This window comes from Tupaia chinensis, unplaced genomic scaffold (assembly GCF_000334495.1).
Source record: "Tupaia chinensis unplaced genomic scaffold, TupChi_1.0 Scaffold000170_1, whole genome shotgun sequence".
NCBI lineage: Eukaryota > Metazoa > Chordata > Mammalia > Scandentia > Tupaiidae > Tupaia > Tupaia belangeri.
This window is the reverse complement of record NW_006159645.1, coordinates 964300-975029: the sequence shown is the minus strand read 5'-3', so window position 1 is coordinate 975029 and position 10730 is coordinate 964300. Positions and strand designations below refer to the sequence as shown.

The window sequence follows — 10730 nt, the reverse complement described above, 5'->3', positions numbered from 1 at the left end:
GAAAGCGAGAAATCACCCCCCAGGGGGGATGGCCACGCCGCAATCCCTTCTCCTCCATTCTCCTCTCAGGATCTTGGACACGCACGCACATGTGCCTGGCGTGAGTTTAAGCCACTGGGTCTAGGACTGGAACTGCGGTTGACTATGTGGGAGTCCAGTGACATAACCATTACGCCAACTGCTGGTCCTTCCCCCCCAAAAAAAATTCTAAAAAAAAAAAAATTTGAAATCAATGTGTAGTTTTTTCATAACACACATTTTCCATGAACTTTTGAAGATTTTTCATGTAATAAATTAAACATATGCACATGTTCATTCTGGTCCCTTTCCTCACTTACTAGATCAATGATAGTATGCATAGACACTTTTTCCCACTTTTTTTTCAATTGAAGTGATACATATCAGAAGTATGTAGAAGTATTCTTTCTTCATTCAGATTTTCATTGTGTTCCATTCTGTGAATGTACCATAGTTTAATCAGTCCCATATTGCTACATATTCGGGTGGTTTTCTAGTGTTTTGCTGTTATAAATCTTGCCTGTACATCTGAACACTATCTGGTCTTGGTTTATATTTTTTTTTTTCTTTCTTTCTTTTTTGGAGAGGTTTTTGCTATAGGGCGCGTGCGCTCGCCAGACAGACAGAGAGAGACAGAGAAACAGAAAGCAAGAAATCAACCCTCAAGGGGGATGGCCATGTCGCAATCCCTTCTCCTCCATTCTCCTCTCGGAATCTTGGGCATGCACGCACACGCGCCTCGCGTGAGTTTAAGCCACCAGGTCCGGGACTCGAACTGTGGTCGGCTACGTGAGAGTCCAGCGACATAGCTATTACGCTAACTGCTGGTCCCGGTTTATATATTTTTATCATATTAAAAAATTATTCATCAATTCCTTTTGTGAATGCTTTAAAAATACTATTTTTGAGACCAACAGTTGGTGTAGTGGTTTAGGTGCTAGACTCCCACATGGCTGACTGTGGTTTGAGTCTCAGACCCACTTGAAAAATCACTTCTGGTGTGAATGTGTGCTTGCTCAAAATCCCGAGAGAAGACTAGAGGAGAAGGGATTGTGGCATGGTCTTCCTCGCTGGAGGGGGTTATGATTTTTCACTTTCCCTCTCACTGTCTCTCTCTGGAGAGTGTATGTATCCTATAACCAAAACTTGAAAAAAATTTTTTAAAAGTTTTAAAAATACAATTTTTGTGAGTTTTTCTTTAGAATAGATGTCTATAAGTGGGATTGCTGGGTCATAAGGAAATAAACATGAAATTTTGTTAATGATTGTCAAATTTCCTCCCATTGGTGGTATACTGTTTTTTACTGCCACCAGCAATGTATAACAATGCCCATTTCTCTGTTTTCTCAGAGTGTGGGTTTTATTATGGTCAACTGGTATTAATTTTTACATTTTGCTATTTTACTAATTTTTTTTAATTAGTGGTATCAGGTTTTGTCATTGATTCTCTTTGGGTTTCCAGATATATTATTATGTCACCTGCAATAGAGATGGTTTGATTGTTCCTATATGGCTAATTATTTTCTTGTCTAATTGCTTTGGCTTATATCTTGGATTAAATGTTAATTAGTAGTACCAATATTAGATATCTTCGCCTTTGTTTCTCACCTGAGAGGGGCTATTTTTAGTGCTTCCCCACTAAGTGAAATGCCAGTGTTGGGACAGAGATTTATTTAGTTTGATCATATTTACCAGAATACATCTCTCTTATGTTGAGACACTGAATTAGTCTGAGTTCTTAAAGTTCAGTGAGACTTTCCTTTCATAGAGGAGAAAAAGAATGCTAGGTTCTCTGGTAAGCTTGTCGGGCTTTTGTTGTTGTTTTTCTATTGCAAGAGAACATGTGCTTGCCAGAGACAGTTAGAGCCTGGTAACACCAGTCTTTTTTCCCTCCATTTTTTTCCAATCCCATCATGATTTTGGACACGCATCACATGTGCCTTGTGTATTTTTCAAGCTGCCAGGGTTGGGACTCAAACTGTGGTTGGCCATGCAGGATCTGGCTCCCTTATCCACTAGGCTATGGGGCTGGTCCAGCATCTGATGTTTTAAATGGGCATGCATCAATGTGTGAATATCCGTGCCAGTTGGGTCTGTGTGTTTCTCTCTTGTTCTGGAACAGAGTGGACTTCGTATGGATGAAGTTATCTGGTTTGTTTCTGATCTTCCTTTTCTGTCTTTCCTGAATATTCAGAGGCAGGTTGAGATTCTCAAAGGTGTCTATACCAAATCTTACCCCACATGTGCTTCTTATAGTGTGAAGAGCACCCCTCCCATGGACAGGAACGGGAGGGCTGTGTGCCCTTCATCCCTGACATGAACCTTGGCAGGGCTTTTTTTTTCCCTTTGGAGAGGTCTTTGCTATAGGGCGCATGTGCGCTCGCCAGAAAGAGAGACAGAAAGTGAGAAATCACCCCCCAGGGGGGATGGCTGTGCTGCAATCTCTTCTCTTCCATTCTCCTCTCAGGATCTTGGGCACGCACGCACACGTGCCCGGCGTGAGTTTAAGCCGCCGGGTCTGCGTCTCAAACCACGGTCGACTACATGGGAATCCAGCGACATAGCCATTACGCCAACTGCTGGTCCCGTGGTAGGGCTTTTGATTGCTCTGACTAGTGGGCTGTGGTGGAAGTCACACTGTGATTTCTGAGGCTGGGTTATGAAAGGATACAACTTCCACCTGTTTCTCTCTGGGCGCTAGCTTTGAGAACCCAGGTGTCATGCTTAAAAGAACCCAGATCAGCCCACATTCAGAGACCGCAGGAACAACTCACATGGAATAGAGCTCAGGTCCCCCAGCTGACAGCCAGCACCAGATAGGAGCCTGAGAGACCTTCCAGGTGATCCCAGGCCCCAGACACTGCGGTGGAGATGGAGACACCCCAACACTGCTGTTTGTTGTCCCGATTTCTGACTATCAAATTCACACACACACAAAATAATTGTTTTTCATCACTGAATTTTTTGGTAATTTATTAAATAGTTATATGAACTAAAACAGCATAGAAAAGCCGTTTATAAATATGTCTAAATAAATATTTCAGTAAAGTTTGTTTTCTTTTGGGGAGGTTGGCTAAGTGACCCTGAATATTTCACTCTATGGTTATAATCAAATCATTTTAGAAAAGTAGACCAGATTCCCTTTCCTTTCACTAGTTATCCTGTAGTGATATATATATATATATATGATATATATGTGTATATGATATATATGTGTATATATATACGTGCACACACGCACACATGCACACACACTTGAGGTTAAGTCATGTCACCTTGCAGTTTGATATGAACCGTAATTAGACTCTAAGGCAGCTCTGACCTCTTTACTGAGTTCCATACCTGTGCTGTGAGCTCCTCTAAACATTTGCACACGCATATCCGGTAGGTAACAACAAACTCCAAGGTCGAAAATCAAACTCATTTTCTCCATCTTTTATCCCTGCTGCGGCAGCAGCGTCGTTGTCCATCAGTACGTTGTCTACTTCCCAGTTTGTGATAGGAAGCCCATGGGGGTCGCTGCCCCTCGTTTTCCAGACTTCCCAGATGCACAGGGCCAGCTGTCGCCGGGTCCTGCGCATCCTCTCCCGTGTTTCCATCTCACCCCACTGCCCCTACCCCGTTCAAACCAACCCCCCGTCTCCCATCCTCAGTAATCTTCTTATTAGCCACTGGGTCTCTTCCTGCATTCTCCCTGCTGAGTTACCAGAATTTTCTTTTCAGAACAAAGCTTCGTCACTCCTTTGGTGAAAGGTTTGGTTTTGTTTACAGGATGAGAGTCCTGGCTGATTTGTATGCTGTTCAGACCTCTTCCCAGCTGACACCTGCTCATTTTCCCTTTCTTTTCATTTTTAATAAACTATTTGTTTAGAGCAGCTTTGTCTTCACAAAAAAAAGGAACAGAAAGTACAGAGCTCCCTTTTACCCCTCCCCCCACTGCACCTCCTCGTTTCCCCCTTACTTACCTCTTGCACCTACATTTATTAGGATTTGTTCATGATGATAATAATGTACTGATATGTTATTATTAACAAAATCTAGGGTTACTCCATGTGTTGTGTATTCTGTGGGTTTTGACATATATTTAGTAACATTTGTCCATCATTACAGTATCATAGAGAATGATTTTATTGTCTTAAGAAAATCTTCTACATGGGCCAGCAGGTGGCATGGAGATTAAGGCACTGGATTCCACATGGCTTGCTTCGCTGTTCTAGTCCCAGACCCAGAGACTTGAGAATCACACCAGGCGTGTGTGCGTGTATGCCCAGTTTACCGAGAGGCGATTGGAGGAGAAGGGACTGTAGCACGGCCTTCCTTCCTGGGGATGATTTCCCATTGGCCTCCCCTCTCTCTCTGTCTCCATCTCTCTATAGAGAGTGTACGTGCCCTATAGCAAAACTAAAAAAAAAAGAAAGAAAAAATCCTCTGTGAAATGCCCATTCATGCCTCTCTGTCCCCCAAACCCTAGTAAACTGATCTTTTTACTGTGTCCACAGTTTGGCCTTTTCTAAAATGCCACATAGTTGGAATTGTGTAGTGTGGAGACTTTTAGATTGGCTTCTTTCACTTAGAAATATGAGTTTAAGTTTCCTCCATGTCTTTTCTAGGTTTGATAACACACATTAACGTCTAAAAAATTTTTTTCCAGAGGATGCACATGCTTACCAGAGAAAGAGAGCGAGAAAGATAGAGAGAAGGAGGGAGAGAGGAAGAGAGAGAGAAAGAGAGAACCCTATGGGGCATAGTCACTCTGAGACTGCTTCTCTATCTCTCCCTCCTCTCAGGGTTTTGAGCATGCATGCATATGTGCCCAGTGTGTTTTCCAAGCTGCCAAGTCTTAGATGCAAACTGCACATTTGGCCAGGTAAAATCCACCTTCTTTAACCACCAGGGCATGGGCTGGCCAATATAGTATACATCATATATTTTACATATATATATAATATATACATATATATAATCACTGAATACTATTCTATGGTATGATTATACCGTAGTTTAGTTATTCATTCACCTATTGAAGACATCTCTGTCGCTTTCAAGGTTGGACAATTATGAATAAAGCTACTATAAACATTTGTGTACAGGTTTTTGTGTAGACATAGTTTCCAACTCATTTGGTGAAGACAGTTTTTACATGTAATTTTGCATTTTGAATAGGCAGTATACTGATATGGTTCATAGGCTCCATTACATTGGAAAGGTTTACAGGGGCGCAGCATGAGACCGTTCTGAATGTGTGTCCAGAGACCACCTGAGCAGGCCTGGTGCCTGTGTGGCCCTGGTCTGGAGCTGGCAGAAGCTGTGGGCAGATCATGGCATAGAGACCCCGCTGGGGTGCCTTTGTCTCTCTCTTTCTCTCATGGAGTAAATAAATAACTAAGCACAACAAAACAAAGGTTCACAATAAGCAGTCTTCCTCCCCTGCCCCGTTATCCTTATCTGATTCCCTGTTATGCTATCATTTTTGTTCATTTTTCGTAGGTTTTTCTGGTGCTTTATGTAAATACAAAAAAGCACAAATATCTGTCTTATTCTCTTCCTTTATTTTTTTATAAAAGTAGCACTAATATAATATTCTGACACTAGGCTTTTAAAAAAGAATGATTTATTTTTTATTATTTTTTAAAATTGTATTTGTTATTATTATCATTTTTTAATTTGATCAGAGAAAAAGAGAGAGGGAGAGAGAGAGAAAGAGAAAAAAGGGAAAGTGAGAAAGCAAGCTGTTAGGTTGGGGACCTGAACTACCATTGGCCTTGTGGGAGTCCAGTGCCCTTAACCACCATGCCACCTGTTGACCCCTTGATTTTCTTTCTTTAATTTTTAAATTAATTTTTGCTATAGGGCACATGAACTCACCAGAGAGAGGGAGAAAGTAAGAAATCACCGCACATGGGGGATGGTCACACCACAATCCCTTCTCTTCCAGTCTCCTCTCTGGATTTTGAGCACACACGCACACATGCCCAGTGTGATTCTCAAGCCACTGGATCTGGGACTCCAACCGGGAAGCTGGCCATGTGGGATCTAGCTCAACCTTCATGCCACCTGTTGGTCCTGATTTTTAAAATATATCATTTCTAACTTACAGAAAAGGTTAGCAATTTGCTTTTTTACTTAATGATATTTTAAGAAGTTTTAAAAAATATCTGTACAGATTGTCCTTATTATTATTGTTTTTACAGCTGCGTAATTATCCACTGTGGTGATGTACTGTAATTTATTCGGTCAGTCCTCCATTGCTGGACATTGGAACTCTTTCCAGTGTTTTGCTAGTTCCAAGGCACAGCTGTGAAACGCCTCTTCCCTGAACAGCTTGCGCATGTGCAGGCACAGCCACTGATGCCCGTTCAGACGCAGCATCGCTGGCTGTAGCGTAAAGTATTTATGAGAAGTTCTCTTCAGAGTTAAAAGAAAAAAGAAAAAAAAAAAATACTGTAAGCTGATGAGAACTGGCTGCCATAAGGTTGCATTATTTCCCACTTTTCTATCCCCATTCTTCTTCCTTTTTTTTTTTTTTTTTGAAGAGGTTTCGCTGTAGAGCACGTGCGCTTACCAGAAAGACAGAGAGAGACAGAGAGACAGAAAGCGAGAAATCACCCCGCTGGGGGATGGCCACGCTGCAATCCCTTCTCCTCCATTCTCCTCTTGGGATCTTGGGCGTGCGCCTGGCATGAGTTTAAGCCACCGGATCTGGGACTTGCACTGTGGTCGACTACGTGGGAGTCCAGTGACATAGCCATTATGCCAGCTGCTGATCCTGTCTATCCCCATTCTTGATTGTCCTCTTCCAGCTTGCACCCTAGGCCCAGCTACACTGAGCAGCTTGTCATTTTTTGAATAATCATACACTGCCATTTCTCTGTGCTTTTGTTTTTCTATCCTTTACTGAGAATGTCCTTCCTCTCCCCTCTTCTCAAGGAGTTGATAGACTCCTACACATCCTTCAAGTCCCCAGCATCAGTATCCCTTCAACTCCCTTCCTGCCACTCCTCTATGAATGCGTCCTCTCCCTTTAACCAACGGCCTATCATGATACATCGCTTGTAATGTATGCTCACCTGAGATGGGGCGATGGGTCTGGCCTGGGAGTCAGCGATCCTGGCTTCTTGTCCTCACTTCCTCTTCACTGGATCTTGGGCCTTTGAGCTTCTCTGAGACTCCATTTCCTCACTTGCCAGATGGAGATCATACTACCCTCTCTGCCTGCATTACGGGACTGTGGAGCACTGACACACCAAAGTATAAACTCTAAGCATGGAGAGAGAGATTTTTTAATTGTTTTTTAAAGAATTGACTGATGCCAAGGGATTCTGTGACTCCAGGTCTCAGTTACCGAACTTTCGTCTTTAGCATGGGCTCCGAGTCTGCTTTCCGCCTTCCTTTTACCCCTACCTCCCTGCAGTCACTCCTGTCTCCCTCCCCTGCTCTTGTCCCCAGTTCAGAAGGACGGGTTCTTTTCCATTCCAGGGCTCATGAGCCACGAATGCTATCGTATACCTTTCATAAAGGCTCTCACTAGCATGCAGTTTGTTTTTTTCCTTTTAACTCTGAGGAGAACTTCTCATAAAAACCCATCTACTTCTCATCCATTTCATGACATTGTAAACACATGTATCCTGAGGCTTCTCTTGAAACCTTGTACTGGCATGTTGAGGTCCCAGGAATTTACCATATGCAAAATACTGTCCTGATGACTCATCCACCCTCCACCCATCCCGGTGATCCATCCTCCAAAAGGTTTTCCCTTCTAACTTGTTCACCCTTCGTCCTCCCATCAGCGCTCTGCCAACTGTCAAGTTCGCATTGCCTCCGACCGAAAGAATAAAATCCTCCTGCACAGAGCCTTCAGGTTCTAAAATGACACTGCCGCACGGCTGGCGGAACATCTTAATTTTACATTCTTTGGTCTTTCCCATGTGAATTCTGGTTTGCAGAATCAGATGGATGAATATGAGGGGATTTTAAAAGCTTGTGAAAAAATGGAATGAAAGTACATGTTGATTTTCATGCAAACGATTTTGAAATCGCTGCATAGTATTTCCATAAGATGCATTTTACATGAGCTTTGTGAATATCCTTGTATGTATCCATTTTGAACGCTCCTCTTTCCTGTCCAAGTGTGCTGTGTCACTGTACGTCACAGAACTCATCGGGAGTTCTCCTGAGTCCGGCTTCTTCCTCTGGGTAGAGGAGTCCAGGAAGCAGATGGGTAATTTCCTGTGCGTGATGTGTGTGTGTGTGTGTGTGTGTGTCTGTCATGCACACTTGCTTATGGATGGCATAGGTCTATTCTTATATGACTGCACCTTCTATTTGAGAAATAATTGGCATAACATTAGAATACTGTTCTAGTAAAACAATGGGCTTCGGGGCCAGCAGGTGGTGTACTGGTTAAGGTGCTGGATTCCTGCATCATCGACTGCAGTTTGAATCCTAGACCCGGCAGTTTGAAACTCAGGCTGGGCATATGTTGTGCGTGCCCCAAATCCCAAGAGAACGGAGGAGAAGGGATTGCGGTGTGCCCATTTTTCCATTGTGGTGTGAGGACACTTGCCGATCCTGCTTTCCCTGTTTCTCTCGTGAGCGCATGCGCCATATAGCAAAAAAAAATCTCTCTCTCAAAAAAATTTTTTTTGTCTAGAGTTCACATTATGTAATACTCGATGCCCAAGAGACTAATTATACAATTTATGGAGATAGTATTACCAATAACAAAGTTACATTTGACGCATAATTTCTTTTGTTTATTATTCAGTAAAAAGTCTCATCTCTATTGTTTCCATCCTTTTAAAATCTTCACTAGTTCTTTTCTTTTCTTTTTTCTTCTTTTTTTTTTTGGAGAGGTTTTTGCTATAGGTGCATATGCTTGCCAGAAAGACAGAGAGACAGAGAGTAAGAAATCACCCCCCAGGGGGAATGGCCACGCCGCAATCCCTTCTCCTCCATTCTCCTCTTGGGATCTTGGACATGCACGCACACGCGCCCGGTGTGAGTTTAAGCCACCGGGTCCGAGACTCAAACCGCGGTTGACTACATGGGAGTCCAGCGACATAGCCATTACGCTAACTGCTGGTCTCAAAATCTTCACTACATAAGTTCTATGTGAACTAAGTAGGCTCTGTGAGGACATACAATTTTCACAACTTGTAGCAGGTCTTTTTTTCCTTTTCCTTTCCTTTCCTTTTCTTATTTATTTATTTATTTATTTATTTTTGAGAGAGATTTTTGCTATAGGGCGTGTGCGCTTACCGGAGAGACAGAAAGAGACAGAGACAGGAAGTGAGAAATAACCCTCGCAGGGGGTTGACCGTGCTGCAGTCCCTTATCCTTGGTTCTCCTCTTGGGAGTTTGGGCACACATACATGCCCAGCATGAGTTTCAAGCTGCTGAGTCTGGGACTTGAACTGTGGTCAGCCATGTGGGAGGCCAGTGCCTTAACCACTACACCACCTGCTGGCCCCTCTTCATTTATTTATTTATTTATTTATTTTTAATAGGGTAAGTGCACTTAGTGGAGACAGAGAGAGGGGAAACTGCAAAATCACCCCCTCAGGGAGATGACCTCATTGCAATCCCTTCTCCACTATCCTCCTCCTGGGATTTTGGGCATGCTGTCCGGGTCCAGGACTTGAACTGTGGTTGGCCATGTGGGAATATAACACCTGAACCACCTGCTAGCCCCTCCTTTTCTTTGTATTTTTCTAATTGCCAGAGGATACGTGTGCTTGCCAGAGAGAGACAGAGAGACAGAGAGACACAGAGAGAGAGAAAGCATCTTCATATACCATGGTCATGCCACTATCCCTTCTGCTCCACTTCTCCACCCCGGTGGAATTCGGGCATGCACACACATGCACCCAGTGTGCTTTGCAAGCTGCTGTGGTCTGAATCAGACCATGGTTGGCCATGTGAAATCTAGCTCCCTTAACCACTAAGCTGTAGGGCTGGCCTGATCATTTTTATTTCCTTCACCAATGAAAATAGTTATCAGAAGAATAGAAAATACCAGGTAATGACAACTGGTAGCATCGTTAGTAAAACTGTCCAGATGGAGGCTAGATATGTGTTGTGGGGTGTGTGTGTGTGTGTGTGTGTGTGTGTGTGTGTATGTTTGTGTGTATGCAGGAATATTTTATTAAGAATTATTTATATTTAATTATTATTTAATTTGCTATAGGGCACATGTGTTTACTAGAGAGAGAGAGGAAAAGTGAGAAAGCAGACTACCAACTCTGGGACTTCAACCACAGTCGTCCATGTGGGAGTCTACACCACCTGCTGGTCTCTGATGGTCATTTCTTAAAATAGAAAACCACTAGTCATTGTGTAGTCAGAGACAGCTGGGGAGGGCTGTATAACCACTGGGCAGATTTTCTAATACTGTTGTTCCTGTCTGTTCTGTTTCCTCCTTTTCAGTTCGAGGGTCAGGAGTCCCCAGCTTTGTGTAGGGTCTAAGGGGTCCCCCTCATCTCCATGAGAGGAAGGCTTGTAGAGGGCTTCCTTCCATAATGTCCCCTTTAGCAAACCTCTTTCTGATGCCAGCACTTTGCACTGCCATCCCCAAAGATCTGAAAGTTTTAGCGAAATAAAAAGCAATTCTGAAGTGTGGTTGAGGTGTTGGCCTCTAATTTCAACACCTTCTTATATCTTTATTTAGACTTAGGTGAATCTTAAGGACATATTTTGAAAAACCAGTGAAATAG

At 43.0% G+C, this 10730-nt stretch overlaps 1 protein-coding gene across 2 annotated transcripts in view; it reads left to right on the top strand.

Moving 5' to 3' along the window:
* The window catches only part of SCRN1 (secernin 1), an 88896-nt gene that overhangs the window by 34421 nt on the left and 43745 nt on the right, over positions 1-10730 (top strand). The gene's annotated exons all lie outside the window — the stretch shown is intronic.